Below are 9,280 nucleotides of genomic sequence, written 5' to 3'. Positions count from 1 at the left end.
ACTCACACTTTCTGATTCCTAAATACATTATAAACTACAGACTTTCTGATTCGTATATGCATTCATAACTACAGACTTTCTGATTCGTATATGCATTCATAACTACAGACTTTCTGATTCTTATATGCATTCATAACTCACACTTTCTGATTCTGATATGCATTCATAACTACAGATTTTCTTATTCTTATATGCATTCATAAATACAGACTTTCTGATGCTTATATGTATTCATAACTCACACTTTATGATTTTTATATGTATTCATAACTACAGATTTTCTGATTCTTATATGCATTCATAAATACAGACTTTCTGATTCTTATATACATTCATAACTCACACTTTCTGATTCTTAAATACATTCAAAACTACAGACTTTCTGATTCTTACATGCATTCATATCTCAGATTTTATGATTCTTATATGCATTCATATCTACAGACTTTCTGATTCTTATATACATTCATAACTACAGATTTTCTGATTCTTATATGCATTCATAAATACAGACTTTCTGATGCTTATATGTATTCATAACTCACACTTTATTATTGTTATATGTATTCATAACTACAGACTTTCTGATTCTTATATGCATTCATAACTCACACTTTCTGATTCTTATATGTATTCATAACTACAGACTTTAGGATTCTTATATGCATTCATAACTCACACTTTCTGATTCTTAAATACATTCAAAACCATAGATTTTCTGATTCTTATATGCATTCATAAATACAGAATTTCTGATGCTTATATGTATTCATAACTCACACTTTATGATACTTATATGCATTCATAACTACAGATTTCTGATTCGTATATGCATTCATAACTACAGACTTTCTGATTCGTATATGCATTCATAACTCACACTTTCTGATTCCTAAATACATTCTAAACTACAGACATTCTGATTCTTATATGCATTCATAACTACAGACTTTCTGATTCGTATATGCATTCAGAACTCACACTTTCTGATTCTTATATGCATTCATAACTCACACTTTCTGATTCCTAAATACATTCTAAACTACAGACTTTCTGATTCTTATATGCATTCATAACTACAGATTTTCTGATTCTTATATGCATTCATATCTCAGATTTTATGATTTTTATATGCATTCATAACTACAGACTTTCTGATTCTTATATGCATTCACATCTGAGATTTTCTGATTCTTATATGCATTCATAACTACAGACTTTCTGATTCTTATATACATTCATAACTACAGACTTTCTGATTCTTATATGCATTCATAACTCACACTTTCTGATTCTTATGTGTATTCATAACTACAGACTTTCTGATTCTTATATGCATTCATAACTACAGACTTTCTTATGCTTATATGTATTCATAACTCACACTTTCTGATTCTTATATGCATTCATAACTACAGACTTTCTGATTCTTATATGCATTCATAACTACAGACTTTCTGATTCTGATATGCATTCATATCTCAGATTTTATGATTCTTATATGCATTCATAACTACAGACTTTCTGATTCTTATATGCATTCATAACTACAGACTTTCTGATTCTGATATGCATTCATATCTCAGATTTTATGATTCTTATATGCATTCATAACTACAGACTTTCTGATTCTTATATGCATTCATAACTCACACTTTCTGATTCTTATATGCATTCATAACTCACACTTTCTGATGCTTATATGTATTCATAACTCACACTTTCTGATTCTTATATGCATTCATAACTACAGACTTTCTGATTCTTATATGCATTCATAACTACAGACTTTCTGATTCTTATATGCATTCATAACTACAGACTTTCTGATGCTTATATGTATTCATAACTCACACTTTCTGATTCTTATATGTATTCATAACTACAGATTTTCTGATTCTTATATGCAATCATAAATACAGACTTTCTGATGCTTATATGTATTCATAACTCACACTTTCTGATTCTTATATGCATTCATGACTACAGACTTTCTGATTCTTATATGCATTCATAACTACAGACTTTCAGATCCTCATATGCATTCATAACTATAGATTTTCTGATTCTTATATGCATTCATAACTACAGACTTTCTGATTCGTATATGCATTCATAACTCACACTTTCTGATTCCTAAATACATTATAAACTACAGACTTTCATATTCGTATATGCATTCATAACTACAGACTTTCTGATTCTCATATGCATTCATAACTCACACTTTCTGATTCCTAAATACATTCTAAACTACAGACTTTCTGATTCTAATATGCATTCAGAACTCACACTTTCTGATTCCTAAATACATTCTAAACTACAGACTTTCTGATTCTTATATGCATTCATAACTATAGATTTTCTGATTCTTATATGCATTCATAACTACAGATTTTCTGATTCATATATGCATTCATAACTCACACTTTCTGATTCCTAAATACATTATAAACTACAGACTTTCATATTCGTATATGCATTCATAACTACAGACTTTCTGATTCGTATATGCATTCATAACTCACACTTTCTGATTCCTAAATACATTCTAAACTACAGACTTTCTGATTCTAATATGCATTCATAACTCACACTTTCTGATTCCTAAATACATTCTAAACTACAGACTTTCTGATTCTTAAATACATTCAAAACTACAGACTTTCTGATTCTTATATGCATTCATAACTACAGACTTTCTGATTCTAATATGCATTCAGAACTCACACTTTCTGATTCCTAAATACATTCTAAACTACAGACTTTCTGATTCTTAAATACATTCAAAACTACAGACTTTCTGATTCTTATATGTATTCACAACTACAGACTTTCTGATTCTTATATGCATTCATAACTACAGACTTTCTGATTCTTATATGCATTCATAACTACAGACTTTCTGATTCTTATATGCATTCATAACTATAGATTTTCTGATTCTGATATGCATTCATAACTAAAGATTTTCTGATTCGTATATGCATTCAGAACTCACACTTTCTGATTCCTAAATACATTCATAACTCACACTTTCTGATTCTTATGTGTATTCATAACTACAGACTTTCTGATTCTTATATGCATTCATAACTACAGACTTTCTGATTCTGATATGCATTCATAACTACAGATTTTCTGATTCTTATATGCAATCATAAATACAGACTTTCTGATGCTTATATGTATTCATAACTCACACTTTCTGATTCTTATATGCATTCATGACTACAGACTTTCTGATTCTTATATGCATTCATAACTACAGACTTTCAGATCCTCATATGCATTCATAACTATAGATTTTCTGATTCTTATATGCATTCATAACTACAGACTTTCTGATTCGTATATGCATTCATAACTCACACTTTCTGATTCCTAAATACATTATAAACTACAGACTTTCATATTCGTATATGCATTCATAACTACAGACTTTCTGATTCTCATATGCATTCATAACTCACACTTTCTGATTCCTAAATACATTCTAAACTACAGACTTTCTGATTCTAATATGCATTCAGAACTCACACTTTCTGATTCCTAAATACATTCTAAACTACAGACTTTCTAATTCTTATATGCATTCATAACTACAGACTTTCTGATTCTAATATGCATTCATAACTCACAATTTCTGATTCCTAAATACATTCTAAACTACAGACTTTCTGATTCTAATATGCATTCAGAACTCACACTTTCTGATTCCTAAATACATTCTAAACTACAGACTTTCTAATTCTTATATGCATTCATAACTATAGATTTTCTGATTCTTATATGCATTCATAACTACAGATTTTCTGATTCATATATGCATTCATAACTCACACTTTCTGATTCCTAAATACATTATAAACTACAGACTTTCATATTCGTATATGCATTCATAACTACAGACTTTCTGATTCGTATATGCATTCATAACTCACACTTTCTGATTCCTAAATACATTCTAAACTACAGACTTTCTGATTCTAATATGCATTCATAACTCACACTTTCTGATTCCTAAATACATTCTAAACTACAGACTTTCTGATTCTTAAATACATTCAAAACTACAGACTTTCTGATTCTTATGTGCATTCATAACTACAGACTTTCTGATTCTAATATGCATTCATAACTCACACTTTCTGATTCCTAAATACATTCTAAACTACAGACTTTCTGATTCTAATATGCATTCAGAACTCACACTTTCTGATTCCTAAATACATTCTAAACTACAGACTTTCTGATTCTTAAATACATTCAAAACTACAGACTTTCTGATTCTTATATGTATTCACAACTACAGACTTTCTGATTCTTATATGCATTCATAACTACAGACTTTCTGATTCTTATATGCATTCATAACTACAGACTTTCTGATTCTCATATGCATTCATAACTATAGATTTTCTGATTCTGATATGCATTCATAACTCACACTTTCTGATTCTTATATGCATTCATAACTAAAGATTTTCTGATTCGTATATGCATTCAGAACTCACACTTTCTGATTCCTAAATACATTCTAAACTACAGACTTTCTGATTCTTAAATATATTCAAAACTACAGACTTTCTGATTCTTACATGCATTCATAACTCACACTTTCTGATTCTTATGTGTATTCATAACTACAGACTTTCTGATTCTTATATGCATTCATAACTACAGACTTTCTGATTCTTACATGCATTCATAACTCACACTTTCTGATTCTTCTGTGTATTCATAACTACAGACTTTCTGATTCTTATATGCATTCATATCTCAGATTTTATGATTCTTATATGCATTCATAACTACAGATTTTCTGATTCTAATATGTATTCATAACTACAGACTTTCTGATTCTTATATGCATTCATAACTACAGACTTTCTGATTCTGATATGCATTCATAACTCACACTTTCTGATTCTTATATGCATTCATATCTCAGATTTTATGATTCTTATATGCATTCATAACTACAGACTTTCTGATTCTTATATGTATTCATAACTCACACTTTCTGATTCTTATATGCATTCATAACTACAGACTTTCTGATTCTTATATGCATTCATAACTCACACTTTCTGATTCTTAAATATTTTCAAAACTACAGACTTTCTGATTCTTACATGCATTCATATCTTAGAATTTATGATTCTTATATGCATTCATAACTACAGACTTTCTGATTCTTATATACATTCATAACTACAGATTTTCTGATTCTTATATGCATTCATAAATACAGACTTTCTGATGCTTATATGTATTCATAACTCACACTTTATTATTGTTATATGTATACATAACTACAGACTTTCTGATTCTTATATGCATTCATAACTCACACTTTCTGATTCTTATATGTATTCATAACTACAGACTTTCTGATTCTTATATGCATTCATAACTATAGATTTTCTGATTCTTATATGCATTCATAACTCACACTTTCTGATTCTTAAATACATTCACAACCATAGATTTTCTGATTCTTATATGCATTCATAAATACAGATTTTCTGATGCTTATATGTATTCATAACTCACACTTTATAATTCTTATATGCATTCATAACTACAGACTTTCTGATTCGTATATGCATTCATAAATCACACTTTCTGATTCCTAAATACATTATAAACTACAGACTTTCTGATTCTTATATGCATTCATAACTACAGACTTTCTGATTCTTATATGCATTCATAACTACAGACTTTCTGATTCTTACATGCATTCATAACTCACACTTTCTGATTCTTCTGTGTATTCATAACTACAGACTTTCTGATTCTTATATGCATTCATATCTCAGATTTTATGATTCTTATATGCATTCATAACTACAGATTTTCTGATTCTTATATGCATTCATAACTACAGACTTTCTGATTCTTATATGCATTCATAACTCACACTTTCTGATTCTTATATGTATTCATAACTACAGACTTTCTGATTCTTATATGCATTCATAACTATAGATTTTCTGATTCTTATATGCATTCATAACTCACACTTTCTGATTCTTAAATACATTCAAAACCATAGATTTTCTGATTCTTATATGCATTCATAAATACAGATTTTCTGATTCTTATATGCATTCATAACTACAGATTTTCTGATTCTTATATGCATTCATAACTACAGATTTTCTGATTCTTATATGCATTCATAACTACAGACTTTCTGATTCTTATATGCATTCATAACTACAGACTTTCTGATTTTGATATGCATTCATAACTCACACTTTCTGATTCTTACATGCATTCATAACTCACACTTTCTGATTCTTATATGCATTCATAACTACAGACTTTCTGATTCTTATATGCATTCATATCTCAGATTTTATGATTCTTATATGCATTCATAACTACAGATTTTCTGATTCTAATATGTATTCATAACTACAGACTTTCTGATTCTTACATGCATTCATAACTCACACTTTCTGATTCTTCTGTGTATTCATAACTACAGACTTTCTGATTCTTATATGCATTCATATCTCAGATTTTATGATTCTTATATGCATTCATAACTACAGATTTTCTGATTCTTATATGCATTCATAACTACAGACTTTCTGATTCTTATATGCATTCATAACTCACACTTTCTGATTCTTATATGTATTCATAACTACAGACTTTCTGATTCTTATATGCATTCATAACTATAGATTTTCTGATTCTTATATGCATTCATAACTCACACTTTCTGATTCTTAAATACATTCAAAACCATAGATTTTCTGATTCTTATATGCATTCATAACTACAGATTTTCTGATTCTTATATGCATTCATAACTACAGATTTTCTGATTCTTATATGCATTCATAACTACAGATTTTCTGATTCTTATATGCATTCATAACTACAGACTTTCTGATTCTTATATGCATTCATAACTACAGACTTTCTGATTTTGATATGCATTCATAACTCACACTTTCTGATTCTTACATGCATTCATAACTCACACTTTCTGATTCTTATATGCATTCATAACTACAGACTTTCTGATTCTTATATGCATTCATATCTCAGATTTTATGATTCTTATATGCATTCATAACTACAGATTTTCTGATTCTAATATGTATTCATAACTACAGACTTTCTGATTCTTATATGCATTCATAACTACAGACTTTCTGATTCTGATATGCATTCATAACTCACACTTTCTGATTCTTATATGCATTCATATCTCAGATTTTATGATTCTTATATGCATTCATAACTACAGACTTTCTGATTCTTATATGCATTCATAACTACAGACTTTCTAATTCTTATATTCATTCATAACTACAGACTTTCTGATTCTGATATGCATTCATAACTCACACTTTCTGATTCTTATATGCATTCATAACTACAGACTTTCTAATTCTTATATTCATTCATAACTACAGACTTTCTGATTCTGATATGCATTCATAACTCACACTTTCTGATTCTTATATGCATTCATAACTACAGACTTTCTGATTCTTACATGCATTCATATCTTAGATTTTATGATTCTTATATGCATTCATAACTACAGACTTTCTGATTCTTATATACATTCATAACTACAGATTTTCTGATTCTTATATGCATTCATAAATACAGAATTTCTGATGCTTATATGTATTCATAACTCACACTTTATTATTGTTATATGCATTCATAACTCACACTTTCTGATTCTTAAATACATTCAAAACCATAGATTTTCTGATTCTTATATGTATTCATAAATACAGATTTTCTGATGCTTATATGTATTCATAACTCACACTTTATGATTCTTATTTGCATTCATATCTACAGACTTTTTGATTCGTATATGCATTCATAACTCACACTTTCTGATTCTTATGTGTATTCATAACTACAGACTTTCTGATTCTTATATGCATTCATAACTACAGACTTTCTGATTCTTACATGCATTCATAACTCACACTTTCTGATTCTTATGTGTATTCATAACTACAGACTTTCTGATTCTTATATGCATTCATATCTCAGATTTTATGATTCTTATATGCATTCATAACTACAGACTTTCTGATTCTTATATGCATTCATAACTACAGACTTTCTGATTCTTATATGCATTCATAACTACAGATTTTCTGATTCTTATATGCATTCATAACTACAGATTTTCTGATTCTTATATGCATTCATAACTACAGACTTTCTGATTCTGATATGCATTCATAACTCACACTTTCTGATTCTTAAATACATTCAAAACTACAGACTTTCTGATTCTTATATGCATTCATAACTACAGACTTTCTGATTCTTACATGCATTCATAACTCACACTTTCTGATTTTTATATGCATTCATAACTACAGACTTTCTGATTCTTATATGCATTCATATCTCAGATTTTATGATTCTTATATGCATTCATAAGTACAGACTTTCTGATTCTTATATGCATTCATAACTACAGAATTTATGATTCTTATATGCATTCATAAATACAGACTTTCTGATGCTTATATGTATTCATAACTCACACTTTATTATTGTTATATGTATTCATAACTCACACTTTCTGATTCTTATATGCATTCATAACTCACACTTTCTGATTCTTATATATATTCATAACTACAGACTTTCTGATTCTCATATGCATTCATAACTCACACTTTCTGATTCTTATATATTTTCATAACTCACACTTTCTGATTCTTATATATATTCATAACTACAGACTTTCTGATTCTTATATATATTCATAACTCACACTTTCTGATTCTTATATGCATTCATAACTACAGACTTTCTGATTCTCATATGCATTCATAACTATAGATTTTCTGATTCTTATATGCATTCATAACTCACAATTTCTGATTCTTATATATATTCATAACTCACACTTTCTGATTCTTATATATATTCATAACTACAGACTTTCTGATTCTTATATATATTCATAACTCACACTTTCTGATTCTTATATGCATTCATAACTACAGACTTTCTGATTCTCATATGCATTCATAACTATAGATTTTCTGATTCTTATATATATATTCATAACTCACACTTTCTGATTCTTAAATACATTCAAAACCATAGATTTTCTGATTCTTATATGCATTCATAAATACAGATTTTCTGATGCTTATATGTATTCATAACTCACACTTTCTGAATCTTATATGCATTCATATCTACAGACTTTCTGATTCTTATATGCATTCATAACTACAGACTTTCTGATTCTTATATG

This window comes from Myxocyprinus asiaticus, chromosome 17, assembly GCF_019703515.2.
Source record: "Myxocyprinus asiaticus isolate MX2 ecotype Aquarium Trade chromosome 17, UBuf_Myxa_2, whole genome shotgun sequence".
In the NCBI taxonomy this organism is placed as follows: Eukaryota; Metazoa; Chordata; class Actinopteri; order Cypriniformes; family Catostomidae; genus Myxocyprinus; species Myxocyprinus asiaticus.
The sequence above is the reverse complement of the archived record's forward strand: the minus strand, read 5'-3'. Positions refer to the sequence as shown.